We start from the raw sequence: 17,433 nt of genomic DNA on the forward strand, positions 1-17,433 counted from the left end.
TATTAAATGGTAATACACTTCCGCCTTCTAACCAAATCACCACGATAATTCCTTTTATGCCTGTCATACCATACAACAGACCCTGGATCTTGTGTCCATTTGCAATATATTCAATATATGAAATCTATTTTTTTCAGCAAACAGAACTCCTAGTCCTCTGGGGGGCAGGTACACTGTAGGCATTCAATAAGGTTCTGTGCAGCATTCCTTCGTTTCCTAACTGCATCCCCTTTCATTTCTTTTTTTCTGTACCTCTGTTCATATTTTCTTTCTTCCATCTTACTTTCTAACCACTTTTAATAATTATTTCGTAGTGCAACTGCGAGGGTTTTCTTCTGTTATGCCATAAAAAACGTACTATACTCTCAATTTCCTTTTTAGTGCCGAATGACCTCATAGATCCTAGCGCTTGGCCTTTGACCTATATTTTATATTCCAATCCATTTAGAACTTTTAAAAGTAGATCAGCAAGCTTATTTTCAAAGTGCACTTTTCGTTTCCATCTCCTGAAGCTTTAGATGACTGTGCTTTGTTTTTCAGGGCACAGAATGTGACTTTGACGGATATTACACTTTGAAAATGAAAGTAAGCGAATATTTACGAGAGACACTAAATACATAGTAGCATTAACTAAACTTCTGTCAATTCATCTAGTTGTTTCAATACATTTAGATGTCAAGAAAGATTTACCTTATCTAGATTTAGTCTCATACCTGAAATATAGTGGTCTGTCGAAAAGTAATCTCTCATCAGGGTTTAAATATTTGCCCCAGTCTTTCATCGAATTTTATTAATAGCTTATTTTCTTAGGTAAAGTTATCAGCAATAACTGGCCTAGCCACATCTCCCCTTCTAATCCTATGACCTCCTTACATTCTACTTTAAAGACCAAAATTATACCGAGTTTTTAATGTTCTCATGGTTCTCGCCATTAACACAACTGCATATGCAGCTCCTTCTCCCCGAACAACTAGGGAAGGAAAAGCATATTATGCATTCGAGTTCTGATGCTACGCATTCTGAGAAAGACTTGTTTGGGGCTGTTAATTAACATCCTCAAACATGAGGAATCGTGTCTGTTTCTTCTAGTGTTAACATGGCAGATTAAATGAAAGGTATCAGTTTAGATACCGTTCTAAACTACTAAACAACACAGAAATATACAATTCATCCCAATGTATTTGCATAAACAATTATTTTTTTAATTTTTCAAGCTAAGATTTACAAATAAACATGAACCTTTCGTGTTTCAAGACAATTCCTTTCTGTATTAATGATTACTAATAAAGAGAGAACCCTACAAAACCCCCAGAAACCAAGGATCTATCAATGGCTAGTACTTACATAGACAATACCTTCGTTACGAAGGTAGCTTTCCAGAAAACTAGCAGATGCCATCTACAGAAATCTTTTGCTCAACTTTATACACTGGGTAGCCACCAAGGGACACTGCGGTTTCCCAACAATTTATAACAACAATCTTTACCAAAGAGTAAAATGAAGAAGGATATCTGAACAAAGAAAATCCCCTGATATCTACAAAAAAAAAAATGCTTAGGTTAAGGAAACTTTCTCTCACTATGCATCTTGGAAAGACTAAATTGCTGAGTGCGATCAAATTCACTAGATGACCAGGCCTTATCAAAGAAACATAAAGTAAAAAGAAGTTTATAGAGTTTTATCAATCCGTGAAGATGATGAAGGTATTGAACGTACATCACGGAACTGCTTACAAGGAGGAACACCAAGCCCTGCAAGGAATTATTACTTGAGGCATAACTCAAGGTCCCCATACCAGAAGAGCACTAAAGTCATTTTGTAATATTGAGTATTGTCAACCAAAACAAGCTCTAAACATACAGTACAATAGTTACATCACATGCTTATGTCTGGTTAGAAGAAATACACAAAAGAGCAATTAAATGACTGTGCATCTCCAATCCTTGAACTCACTATGAACCTAAAAGAAGAAAGGAGTGCCTATCGAAATCCAAATATCAGCACTAATTCGGTTCCTTAGCTCTTGTCGAACAGGAGCAATAATAGAGTCTTGAGATCCCGTGCGCACAATGAGTGGACGATATACACTGAATTACTTTCTCTGCACAATTGTGTCTTAAACAAACTGACAGATTACGTTCATTATGAGCATAAAATAAGTTCTGAGATCACACAAATCGCGTATATATCAAACTCAAATTATACGCAAATTACTATAATTGCGTGCTGCATCCAACGACCATCCAGCTAGGGCATGCCTAAGATCTGACTGCTTTAGTTAATTCAGTTCAATCCACTTAATGACATTATGGTTTACATCACAGAATGTACTGTGGTAGTCACTACAAATTCCAGAAACAGCTTCTTTGACTAAAACAACATAGATACCCCATAGCCTCGGAAAAAAATCGTGTAATAAGAAAAATCATTGCTGATGCTCGGGATGTGGGTTCTAATCCTGCTACTGGGAGTCAGATTTACTTCATATCTCATGTGCAGGATCTAAGGCTTTGCAGTGACAAGCATATCCAAAAGTGTGAATAATTTGAGAAGTCAAGAGGGCATTGTGGCAATTACAATTACACACACACACTATATATGTATATATATATATATATATATATATACTATATATACGTGTATATATATATATATATATACATATATATATATATACATATATAACAATTCATTAAGTTTTATGCAATTATTTTTCTTATCACCCTATGGTGTTTTTTCAAGGAAGCTGTTTCTGGAATCTACATGATTTTCGAGTGACTACAATATTACATTCTGTGATGTAAACCATATTGCCATGATATGGTTGGAAATTTATAACTAGAGCAGTCAGACCTCAGGTAGTAAACAGTACGTGAATTATTGCAATTTGGGTATCTATTGCGTCTGATTAGGTAAAATTGCGCGCCTCTTTATATGAAAATAAATTGGTACAAATATTCAGGTACGTAAATGATTTTTTACTTAGAGCTTTTGTACACGTAGTGAATGTAAGCTATCCGTTTATTTTAGATACATTTGTGTAAAGATGCTAATGCTCTTGTATCATCCATTCGTTGTTGAACATGTGGCTGCCAAGGTTCTATATTGCTCGTGTTCTACAAGAACTGTTGATTTGAGGAAGTTTAATGGCTGTCGGATGACCATGTGTTACAGACTTTTCTATCAATTTATGGTGGAATTGGGCTGGTATCAATTTTAAATAAAAAAACATCAATTCGACAGGTATACACATGCAGCAGATTCGACAGCGAGTTATACCTCTCTTGATGCCCCACAGGTCAAAAGTCTCTGTTATTCCCGAGGTATAGTGAATTAGATATAAAATGCTATTTGTAAACACACACACACACATCGAAGAGGAATTTTTTAGATGATAATAATTTCGTCCGAACGTAGATTCGAGCCAGCCCTCAGAGAAATCAGGTCTGCAGCGACATCTTTACCGATTCAGCCCACAAGTGAGATATAAGTTGATCCGATTCCGACCTTACAAATCACAACCGAATTCAGGTATTTTGTAATTAGAATCGATATCCACCAACCTCTGCCATATTAACAAAGTCATACGATCGCCACACGTAGCAATATTATACATTTTTATCACTTCACCCTGATTCATATACATGCATTAAATGCCCTTTAATATCCAGTTCTCTCTACCTCGGAATTAATGTATGTTAATGAAATCCTGATTTCTTCTCTGTGCTCTGGTTTGAATGTACGAGAGGACGAAATTATTATCATCTAAGAAATTCCCCTTCAGTTAACATATATGAAAATATATTAATTACGAGGCAAAGCTAATTGGATACATGGGAATTTGTAGCTTAATGCATGTATATGAATCACATAAAAAATACATGATATGGTTATGCGCGGCAAACGTACAACTTTCTTATTCTAATTACAAATACCTGAGTTGACTGTTATTTGTATGGTCGGAATAGGTATCAACTTATACCTCACTTGTTGGCTAAGTCAGTAGAGACGTCCTTGAAATTTCTTCTCTGTGCATTAGTTCGAATCCATGAGAGGACTAAATTATTAACATCTGAAAAATTCCCTTTCGGTTAGCATATATGAAAATATATTAATTACGAGGTAGAGTAAATTCTTAATGCATGAATATGAATCACAATGATATCATAAAAATTCATAATATGGCTACGTTCTGCAATCATGCGACTTTGTTAACATGGGCAGAGGTAGGTGGATATCGATTCTAATTATAAATACCTGAGTTCAACTGATTTGTAAGGTCAGAATTGGTTTCAACTTTTCCCTCGCTTGCTAGCTGAGTCGGTAAAGACGTCGATGAAGTCCTGATTGATTCACTGTTCGCTGGTTCAAGTCCACGAGAAGACGTAATTTTCATCATCTTCGCCTAACATATTTGAAAATATATTAATTCCGAGGTAGAGCGAATTTAATATTAAAGAGACATTTGTAGCTTAATGCATGCATATGAAAACGGATTTCCTGAATAAACATTTGCTCGAAATTAGAAAATATTTTTGCTTAAAATAGCAAAAATATTCTTAATCCGTAGTGTTATTCACACGCGAGTAATGTATATATATATATATATATATATATATATATATATATATATATATATATATATATATATATATATATAATATATATATGTGTGTGTGTGTGTGTGTGTGTGTGTGAGTGTGTGTATACTATATATATATATATATATAGATATATATATATATATATATATATATATATATACATAATATATATATATATATATATATATATATATATACATAAATATAAATATATATATATAGTATATATATATATATATGTATATATAAGATATAGATGTATATACATCTATATATATTATATATATATATATATATATATATATATATATATATATATATATTTATATATATATATATATATATAGTATATATATATAATACTCACATATATAGAGATATATTCATCTATATATATAGATGCATGTATATATATATATATATATATATATATATATATATATATATATATATATATATATATCTATATATATATATAAATGGATGAATGTGTGTGTGCATGTCTTTGTGCCACATGCACTTTTACATGCACAAAGCTATTCCAATCAAACTTAGTATGCATATAACTTAGTATTGGTGGAGAGAATACTGTGTGAGTAAGACATCACTGGCACAAAAGGCAGGGTGTGGGGGAGGGGGTTAGGAAAGAGGTGAAAGTAAAAATAATCCATAATTTTTTAGGTCACTGAGATAAATAGTTACACTCCCGATGCCCTTCAAGTCCAAGTTCAGGCCCAATAGGGAGGCAGTTGAAAAAGGGTGGGAAGGGGTGATATAAAAATAACTGAAAATAACAGATATTAGTTTGTAAAGCACATTTCTCAAGATCACTGTGATGAATAGTGAATCTTCCGATGACCTTCAAGTCCAAGTTGAGCCTCAATAGGGAGGGGGGGGTGAAAAGGGGTAGGAAGGGGGTGATGTAAACATAATTAAAAATGACGAATATCAGTGTAAGATCCATAGTTTTCGAGGTCACTTCGAACGGGGTGACATGTAAAAGTAACCGAAAACGACATATATTAGAGTCTAATCCATATTTTTCAAGGTCGTTGAGATGAATAGTGACACTTTCTATGCCATTTAAATCCAAGTTCAGCCTAGATAGGAAGGGGGGAGAAAATGGGCTGGATGTGGGTGACATGAAAATAACTGAAAATGACAGATATTAGTGTCTAATCCATAGTTTCCGAGGTCACAGAGATGAATAGTGACACCCTCAATTCCATTCAAGTCAAAGTTGAGCCACAATAGGGAGGACATGTAAAAGTAACCGAAAAATATGGATATTAGTGTCTAATCCATTGTTTTTGAGGCCACTAAGATGAATAGTGATGCTCCTGATGCCCCTCAATTCCTTGTTCCCTCCTGATAGAAAGAGGGGGGAGAAGGGGTGTGGAAATGGAGTGACACGTAAAAAAACTGAAAATGACAGATATTAGTGTTTAATTTATAGTTTTTAATGTTGCTTAGATAAATTGTGACACTTCTGATATCCTTAAGTCCAAGTTTAGCCTGATAGAAAGGGGATTAAGAATGGGGTGAGAAGGTGAGGACATCTAAAAATAACAGAAAGCTACAGATATTAGTGTCTAATCCATAGCTTTTGAGGTCACTGAGATGAATAGTTACACTATCAATGCCCTTTAAGTCCAAGTTCAGCTCCGATAGGAAGGGGGTGTGAGAAGGATTAAAAAATAAAATATAAAAAAAGATGTATATTAGTATCTGATCCATAGTTTTTGAGATAGCTGGGATGAACAGACCCACTCCCGGCACCCTTGAAGTCCAAATTCAGCCTCAATAGGAATAGTGGTGGGAAGTGGTGAACTATAAAAGATGAAAAATGCTGGGCCATGTAACTGAAGCAACTCTCTTTTGAGAGAGAGAGAGAGAGAGAGAGAGAGAGAGAGAGAGTTTATTGGTTGTCATTCAGCATTTTCCCAGGCAGCACCGTATTGGTCACCTAGTATATATGATATTGCATATTTCATTTCATGACACTTTCATCATTATCGACCTCATTTAAATTTTACAAAAATAAAAGCTCATGTTAAGTAAGGATTCAAAAATATGGCATGCTTTTGTGTCTAGAACATCCTGGTGTTTTGCCTTAAGCTATATTTTTTCTTCAGATATGAGTGCCATGGAAAATAAGTTCAATTCATCTCACTGTCAAATAAATCATAAGCACCCAGACATCTTGCTTTTCATCCCTTAATGTCATCATAAATCATATTGTTGTCAAATTGAGTTCAGCATAGTTTCGTTGCACTTAAAATACCTTTGAAGATTAAAATTTCCCTCAAGATGCTGTGAATACAATACCTCTACATGAAGCCACTCCGAACAAAATTCTTCACATTAACAACAGCTAAAGCCATGGCATATCATTTGAGAACATCTGCATAACTATTAATGAGTTCTGCAGACGAATTCCCAGAGATATCTCTCTTAAACTTTTTGTCTAATTCCTCATCCAATTCTGTATAATGCCCTTTAACGACCTCATGTGGTCATTAGCGCTTCACACCACCTACACTTAGGCATCGTTTACACTAAGCAAGTCGAGTCGAGATAAGTCAAGACGAGTCAAGACGATTCATGACTCTTCTTAAATCGCCACATTAATTCAAATGGTAGAGTTCACACCAAGCGAGTTGAGTCTTGCTAAGGCGGCACCATTTTTTCATCAGTCACGGCGAGTCCAGTGTGAGGTGATTACTATGAATCCTGAGGTCCTGACAAGTTTAGTGCAAGAGCGTAGTGTTATATATGATCCTTGTAATTGGTGTTTTGCTTTCTTATGCAGGGTGTAGTTAATTCCACAGACATTTTAAATTGTTCAGTTGTTATTCTTAAGAGGTCATAAAACTTCTCTGGATAGTGTTTCAAGTCTGGGAATATATGCCTAAGCTTCCAAACTCTGGCCTTTTAGCATTAATCTCATGAATCCATAATCTTTGACACCTACGCCTACACCTTCGTCGCCTCAGCCACAGCAACACCGATCTTGATTTTGACTTTCTGACTCAGTCAGTGGGAACGGCGCTGATTCAAAATGACTCTAGTCATATGAATCGTCTTGACTTGACTCGACTTGACTCGCACCTGAGGGGGTGCTCATACCAAATGCGTTGCGTCGAGTCGAGTCACACCAATTCATTTGATGCTAGTCATTTTGACTAAACCCTGTTCACACAAATGCGTCAACTCAAGTGAAGTCTGTACTCATCTACATCATATTTCAGCGACAGTGGCCTAGCAGCTTCTTATGCGAATGGGTGTATGTTCTTTCTCTTGGTGAAATTAATGTTTTGGTGTGTGGCCTTGGCGTTGCAAACGTTATAAAAAGTAAGCCTGGAATCTGTGTGCATCATTTAAACACCAAGAGGTCACAATTTGGCAATTTCAACCATTTATTCCCTGACCTTGTATATCATCCAGAAATATTCTGCAACTCTTTTAGGATGAAAAATGAAAATTTCAAGAAGCTAGTGGGGCTAATAGGACATTCAATTAAGAAAAACAATACTTACTACAGGCAGGCAATTAGAACTGAGGAAAAAATGGCCATTTTTCTAAGGTAAGTTTTATTTTTATAGAATTTTACAAGAAAACTAAAAGATACAATTCTAAATGAATTTGCCGAGACATCGGGATGGGATATATATATATATATATATAATACATATCTATCTATCTATATATATATATAATATATATATATATATATATATGTGTGTGTGTGTGTGTGTGTGTATGTGTGTGTGTGTGAGTGTGTGTGTATATATATATATATATATATATATATATATATATATATATATATATATATATATATATATATATATGATAATATATATATATATATATATATACATATATATATGTATGTATACAATTAACTATTCAACGATAATGATTTTCAAAAGTTATAGGTAAGTTTTAGATTTTAAATATATATCGTATGGATACAAAGAAAAGATAAAATGAAATTTAATTATATTAAATTTTGTCTATATAAAAGTAAAAATAAGATATAAAAGAGTATAATTTTATTAGTACATAAATATAAAAGAGTATAATTTTTATTAGAACGTAAATTGAAATGCAATATCAAAATAAAGTGGAAATTCCTAACAACCCCATTTCTATTTAAGGCCAAATGACACTAAACTCACTATGACTGACGTCAAAAATAGGTCCATCTCTATTTGTGACTTGACTTGACGGTACGTGACATCACTCGATGCATTCGGTGTGAATGGTTTCTTTTAAAGGCCCATAGAAAGCAGTGTTCAACTAGGTTGGCGATTCATGGTGAGTCATGAATTAGCGTGACTCGACGCGACGCATTTGGCGTGAACGCACCCTTACTGGACACCTGGAAATGCCACCTGCATTAGGTCACAACAATTCGTGGGAAATTTTGGGATAAGTCTTAAGACTGGTTTACACCTACGCACTTTTGTGGTGCGGTCTGTTACGGTGTGGGACCACAAGAAACCGCATGAAACCGCACTATAAACGCACCAAAAGCGCGGGGGCAGGCGAAGATCGTTAAAGCAGCACGACGCCGCCCGGATTTTAAATCATTTCAAATTTCTGCGCGGCGTCTGGCTAGTTGATGAAGTCGCACGAAGCCGTAAGCGGTGTGGCGTGGCCCCGCAACAAAAGAGGTAAGAGTCTGCATGGTGCCGTGCTACACCGCACCACACCCCACGTGGTGCGATGTGGTGCGACGTCGTACCACCCGCGAGGGAGTGTTATGGCATGATGTTACGGCGCCGTGCAGTGCCCTTACGGCGCCTTCATTCACGATTAATAAATGGCGCGCACATGTTGCGGGGCGTGCGGCGTGCGTGCAGCGTCTCCCTAGGTAGATTTTTTTTTTACTTTTTTTTTTTTTTTTAGGTGAACCTCAATACTTTTTTTTCTTTTATTAAGAAATATTACTTTACAAAATTATATTTTACAATTTTGTATATACATTATAAGATCTATGTATAATATAAAAATATTACAATTTACTATTTTTCTAAATATATTTTTAAATTAGAAACATACTAATTCGTGAAAATTTTTCTAACATTAGACTTAAATCCTATAATACTTACATTAAATGTATTTAACAGTCTATTCCTTATACGTTTAATAATTTGCTGGTCAGTACTTATTCCCGAATATCTTGCCATCCATATACTTGAAATAAAACCTGCAATTATTACCATTGCTGTATTTTCATCCCTTTTTGAGTTTGCTTCAAAATCTAGTTTTAAAATCCGTAACCTGTTATTAGTTTTTAATTTACAACATTTTCTAAGCAATTCGAATACCCAGGACAACAAATTCTTAACCAAAGGACAGAAATATACCATATGCATATTAGTTTCTATGCATCCTCAACCGCATTCCTTAACAGCTTTTATTTTCTTCATGGCTAGCCTATCATTTGTACTGAAAACTTCATGAACATACTTACACAAAATTTCTCTATTTTTATTTTCTATATACTTATTATTTACATGTTCCCAAATTAGTTTCCAGTTGAATAGTGGATACAATTTTTCAATATTTGGAACATATTCACTGTTTTTCATTAAATGTTCATATACCACTTTCGTTTTTATCTGTGGATAAGAGGTCATCTTATTAGCACTTCGTAATATATTTATCATACTTTCATAAAAACTAGGTGCAAAAATAGGGCAATCCTGATGTTGGCATTCATTTTCTATAAGGTAGTTTGCTCTGACTTTACAATAATAAATAATCATTTGGTAACCAAAAAACGATCTTTTAAACATTTTAGAAATGTACTAATCAAGATTGACTTCGCTTTACAATGAATATCAATAATTCCACTACCACCTCTTAATTTTGACAAAAACATAGGTCGATTGGATGGAAGGTTGCCGCGCATGCTGGGGAGGATAACAGGGGCCGGACAGACCACGGGGTCATCATTCGCGCTCTGACAGCCTGTCGACAATGTATAAATAAATAGAATTTTATTTTCTTAATAATTAATGATTTTTTAGTTATTTTCTTAATATTAAATGATTTTGTACATTTTATATCATTCATAATGTTTCTTTTTGTAATAAACATGTTGAAATACTGACTTGCATTAACATTTTCCTTATTGATGCTTAATTTATGTCATGACAATATATATGATGATATGATTGGGTGAAATGAAATTGAAAAATGAAAAAGCATGCCCATAAAGAATAATAACATGAAGAAATATAACAAGAAATCTAACATGAAATATGATATATGAAATATGAAATAAATAGAACTCGGAAAATAACTTGAACTATAAAATGAAATGTAACATGAAATAAATATGGCCATCAAATGATATAATAACATACAAGGTTAAGAACAATAATATAATATTAAGAACATGATCAAATGAACATGAACACATACAAATATGATAATGAAACAATAATTAACATTGACTGGATATAGCTATTAACAGGGGAACAATGAAAAATCAGTAACATACTAAATACATATTGACCTCAGTTGATAATATATGATATTTTCAGTTGAAACTGTTATGGTATAAACCAAGTCCCAATTTCATTTTCTTACATTCTATACTTTTCATGTTCATTTTCTTACAGTCTGTGCTTTTCATGTTCATTTTCTTACATCCTATGCTTTTCATGTTCATTTTCTTACATTCTATGCTTTTCATATTCATTTTCTCACATTCTATGCCTCATATGTTCATTTTCTTACTTTCTATGCTTTTCATGTTCATTTTCTTACTTTCTATGCTTTTCATGTTCATTTTCTTACATTCTATGCTTTTCATGTTAATTTTCTTACTATCTATGCTTTTCATGTTCATTTTTTTACATTCTATGCTTTTCATGTTCATTTTCTTACTTTCTATGCTTTTCATGTTCATTTTCTTACTTTCTATGCTTTTCATGTTCATTTTCTTACTTTCTATGCTTTACATGCTTGTTTAGTATAAGTATTTTTGTTATGTCCAGCATTTACTTCTCATTTGTCTCATTATTATGAATTATGTTATTATTACTCCACACCAACACCGCAAGCCACCCGCAACACACTGCTACACGGAGTAACAAAGCTGCAAGAGCGTGTGCCCTGGCATAGCAACAACGACCTAAAACCGCAACAACGCCGTAACACTCCGCTAGACACCGCAGCAACACGCCGTGACATGCCCGTAACACTGCACGGGTCCGCGCCACGCCGCCTAATAACGGTAATTTTTTCTCCCCACCGCGTCCATTTCCTGGTGGTTTCTTGCGGTCCCACGCCGTAACAGCCCGCAACACATAAGTGTGTAGGTGTAAACCTACCTTTAAGCTTCACACCTTCTCATACCCCTAATGTATAAATCTGTCCTTTGGGGCCCGATAACTTATTGACACTTCTTCTCCAGCAGCCGAGCCCTCATCCCTGAAACGGGCTATTTAACTTTGACCTGATCTGAACCTTTTTCGCTTCTAGTAACTCTGCCCATTCTCAACCTCTCTCTCTTCTCAGCAATGCCTCTTTCCATTGTTGTTCATTGTGACACTAGTTTCTGTCAAATATAGTTCTCTTTCAAGCACTATCTAGGTGTTTGAAGGATCCTCCTTTTGACGGCAGGACAAAAGAAGTCGCCATCCGAAAACATCCAAGATGGCGGCTGCAGACGAGGATATAAGTGCTTAGGATTGCCCTAACGCCCTTAAAAATCAGTACAGTAGGGAGCCATATCAGAGGAAGGAGGCTCTTACCACGATTGTCATATGAATTCCACACTTACCACCACAATCATGCTCTCCTATCTAACGGCCTGGTGCAATCAGCAATCCAATCGTAACCTTAATTGCTCCCTTCATTGGCAGTGAAAAGATACCAGCTCACACTACAGCGAACGTCACACATTCCACTGACATATCAGGTAATGTGCTGAGAGAACTGTATTTTCGATTTGAAACCAATGTCTGCAATCCCAGCTCCCTTTCTTTAACCAAATTCTCCATCCCTAATCATGTAGTATCCTCAAAACCTCCCGTTTGAATTTGTTTTCCCAAATTCCTAATCCAGTGAATACATGACTAAATGCAGGGACATAAATCCTTTTTGCAGTAATAGTCGTATTTCTAATAAGTGATTTTAGTTGTGCTTTCTTGGCGTCAAGCTGTCGAGCAATATTTTGCTTCAAACCCACTCTTAAATGTTAATGAAGTTTTGCTGTGCGCTTGTGCCTAAACAGTAAAGTAAAGTTCTTTGCAATATCCCTAGTGTTCAGTCGCTACAATTCCTAATATTAATTTAGGAGTTTCTTAGCTGTTCTGTACCAGACCCACCGAAGGAATCCTGTTTTACTCTAAGCGTTAACTTTTAGGACTAGTCTAGTTAATTTCGTTATCATCGTCATACCTGGTGTGGCACTAATTAGTGGTTGTAACTTTGTTTAATGTAGCCTACAGTTCCATTGGGTTCAATAATAACCCCTATGATATCCATAGTTTTTAGTGAAATAATACTTGATTTTAGTGGGTGTATAGTATTTTCTTTTATCCAATATCCTTGATATCTATTATATTTTCATGTCACTCAATGACTACTTTATGTTTGCTGGTTCCCTTTTTCATTGGTCCTACCAAGTCACTGATTCAGTTATCTCATTGCTAAGGCTACCAAATGGAGCCAAGTCATTGATCTAGTCAATCAACTGATATCTCAAGCCTTGGGCCTATCGAGATCGCAGCTGGCACGCAATATATATATATATATATATATATATATATATATATATATATATATATATATATTGCGTGCCAGCTGCGATCTCGATAGGCCCAAGGCCTATATATATATATATATGATATATATATATATTATATATAATATATAATACTATATATAGATTATATATATATAATATATATATATATTTTCATATATATATATATATATATATATATATATATATATATATATATATATATATATATATATAGATATATATATTTATATCGTGCAGAATCTCAGACTCAATGTATCGTTGGCAAGTAGTGTTAAACTTCTTTTTTTACATTTCTAATGTCATAAATATTAACAAGTTTGCGAATTCACAGCTAGCACTATTTTCATTATCGTTATAAAAATATCATCCCTTTTATGCATTGGTATAATTCATTATCCGTGAAAGTACGGTGTGATAAGGTTAGCGGTGCCATCAATGACAGCACTCAATATGCTCCTCGGACTGGTCAATGTAACTACCTCTGCAGCAGTATAATGGGCTGGTCAATGTAACTACATCTACAGCATTATAAGAGTAGACCTAAAAAACTCAACAGTCATCATAACAATATTTTCAAAATAGGAATATGAATTACAATAAGTTGTCTTTGAATGCTGAAGTTTTAGGCTGTGTTTAAGCTACCTGAATGTTACAAAAATATTTATAGGCCCAAAAAAATCATCTAAGCCATCTGAGAATCTCTGTTACTAATAAATTTATTTGTAGAGATTACTTGTTTTTTGAGGAATAAAAGATGGTGATGATTTTGATTATGTGGAGAAAATAGCTATCAGTTGAAATGTCTATTAGTATTAATATCAAGGCGTATCGAACACTTGTTTTTTTAACGGGCTTAAGACTTTATTTTCTAAAAAGTCCTTCCGCTCACTTTTGGTGTATAACTTATTCTTTCATAAGGTACCTTGAAGTGCAAGAATGTGTTGTTAACCTCATTTGCTTTCTGGCCAGAAATTGTTAATATAGAGATGTGAATGCTAAGTGTAAAGTAAAAAAATCTAACGCAACTACTAACGTTTCCAGAGGCCGTGTAATAGTGTTTTTTTTTAAATAACTCCTAAAATAACTGATGGATTTCCATGATATCAAAGCAGGGAGCGCTTCATACAATGGCTTAATTTTGGGAAATACTGTGCATTGCCAATTACGTTTCATTAACTTTTTTACTAAAGAAAATGAGGCTAAAGCCAGTCTTAGCCACCCACACATTCGCAAAAGTGATGACGTCCCTCAGTGACGTTGGTAACTTGGTATAACGTTTCTTCCCCTGTACCTCCCATCCCCTGAATTGTTAAACGCCTGTTTAACTCCATAGATAATTTTCATATGACCTACCCCAAGCAATACGAAATTCTTTGTCAGTAAAAGTTCAGCATACCTGGTAATGTGATTCGTGACTTTAGACTTTATCGAAACACAAGACCAACCTTTTATATCTTACCCACTCACTTACATTGAAGATCAGGAATGAGACTTATGACAGGAGACGAAAGAAGCCATGCTAACCCTACACTTCGCACTTCAAGCGAGTGTTGGTAAAGCAATAGAAATATAGTTTTCTTTAGGTTAAGCCGCAGGACTCATTCTTCCATACAACACAGGTTACTCGATACATCAATTGCCAGGAAGAAAATGACAGAGAGCATTGTTTGATATAATCTATCATATCAATTTCACCAGAGAGAGTAGCTTCAATTCCTTAGAAGGTAGACTTCTAAAAGATGTTTCATATAAGGGCATTGACATCGGCCATTTGATAAATTTTGATTATATATATATATATATATATATATATAATATATATATATATTATATATATATGTGTGTGTGTGTGTGTGTGTGTGTGTGTGTGTGTGTGTGTATGTGTGTTCATACATACATAAGATTTATTATATTTCAACCTATAGTCTTATATATTTATTTACGTTATAAGTACCAGTACCTATTTTTGTTACTTACAAAAGGTATGTGACAATATCATTGCGACTTTGTCACTGGAATTATACCAGACTTCAATTAATGAACCAATCAACCTTACTTTGAGAAATCCATTGACATTGTCTACATGCCAAGCTGATATACTTGTATCAAATTATTCATTAGCTTTGCTTTTCCAAAATAATGTTATCACCAATTGCTGGAAAGCATAGATATATGAGGGATGAAAAAAAAAAAACAAGAAATGGACACTTATACATTTTACTCATCATCACTCTCAAGGAAAAGATCGTTTCCTCGTCACTATCAATGTTGATGATGACCGGATCTATACTGTCTTGAATATTATCTGAAAGCCAGTAATCATCTTCAAAATATATCTTGATCTCCTGACAGCGCCAAGCCACGTCTCCCCTGTTACAGCAAGCCTGGCCTCTTCAAGCCTGGCCAAGAGATCAGCACGGGTAAACCGCTGCAAGGAGGAGCGCACCTGTCGTTTCATACAGCCCCAGACCTGCTCGATAGCGTTGAGCTCAGGATGGGCAGGGGGCAAGCGAACCACTTCATGGCCCCATTCACGGATTATATTATCCACAATGTAAACTGGTTTCGGCCGGTTGCCCCTGCATATCTTTAGAAGCTCAGGGCGTGTTGCGTGAGCTGGATACTGTATTTTTCGAGACCTGAGCCAGTTAAACCAAATCCTTTTTTGTAGCTGTTTGTTGTTGGGCATCGGCTATCTCCTGTCAATTGGCTATGGTATGGGGCGTTGTCTAGCACCAGCACCGAAGGATCCTCAAGCAACGGCAGGAGCTGTGATGTAGCCACGAATAAAATATCTCTGAATTCATTTCTCCACGGTAGTCGCCGGTTTTATTTTTCGCAGGGAAGCATAAAAATGAATTTTCTACAAAACCTTTAGCTGTACCACCACAAACCTCTCTCCTTCTCCTGGTGGCACCTGCCGGCTGTAGGTGGCACTGGTGACAGATTGAGAGGTGCCCACCCACTCCCTTGCTATGTTGCATTCTCGTCGTAAACCACGTCTCATCGACATACACTACTTCTCTTCCTTCATCACGATGTTGCTGGAGGGATCGTAGAGCATCAACTCGGCGGCAAACGACGTCCAAAGTTACTTTCCTCAGGTACATTTTCCGCTGGGATGTTTTGTACTGGAAACCCATGTTATGGAGGATTCGCCATACTGCCTTCTCAGATGTTTCTTCAGGAATGATATTTAGCATTTTAAGTTCTTCCGCTAAAGTGGCAATAGTGAAAAATCGCCTAGCAGCAAACATGCTGTGCACATGTCTCCTAATGGAACCAACGGTGAAGTTGTCAAAGACCAGAGGCGACGTATTTGATGATGCAGGTGGTATTTCAGGTGGATGAGGATTCTTTCCACTGCTCACCAACATTCGGACAGCGTTCGGAGTCATCCCCATAAGCATCAGCAACTCGTTCACATGGCCTGTAGGAATAAAAAATACATTTAAATAAACAAAAATAAATATATATATATACACACACACACACACACACACACACACACATATATATATTATATTATATATATATTATATATAATATATATATATATATATATATATGGCTAGCAGTATATTGCAATATATCATGTACTTATTAAAGCCATACTTTTCTTATACTAATTTTCAGGCGGTTTCTGTCTCTGTTGTAAATGGTGAAGAGTTTCAGCGCAATTGTAGTTTTGCAATGGCGAGGGACAAAGCAACATATTTGCCATGTAACCCTAAAGTCGAATCTATATGAAATAGTTCAGAGCTACTACTACAACTGCTGCCGATGATTACCTTGGATGTACTAAAAGGGCTCTGAGGTAGGAGTCGAAGTCGGTGAAATTATTTCTGAATCCTGCTCCAGTCTTGCCCCAATAACATCATTCCAAATATAAAACTCTCTCAAGGAAAAAAATTGTTTTCTATTTCTACTAATGTTTTTATTTTATTTTATTTATTTATTTTTTTTTAGTTGCAAATCTAAAATTTGTAGGAGTCCAGTAGAATATCTCTCAGCTGCGATTCCACACCCCTG

Source organism: Macrobrachium nipponense, chromosome 16, assembly GCF_015104395.2.
Source record: "Macrobrachium nipponense isolate FS-2020 chromosome 16, ASM1510439v2, whole genome shotgun sequence".
In the NCBI taxonomy this organism is placed as follows: domain Eukaryota; kingdom Metazoa; phylum Arthropoda; class Malacostraca; order Decapoda; family Palaemonidae; genus Macrobrachium; species Macrobrachium nipponense.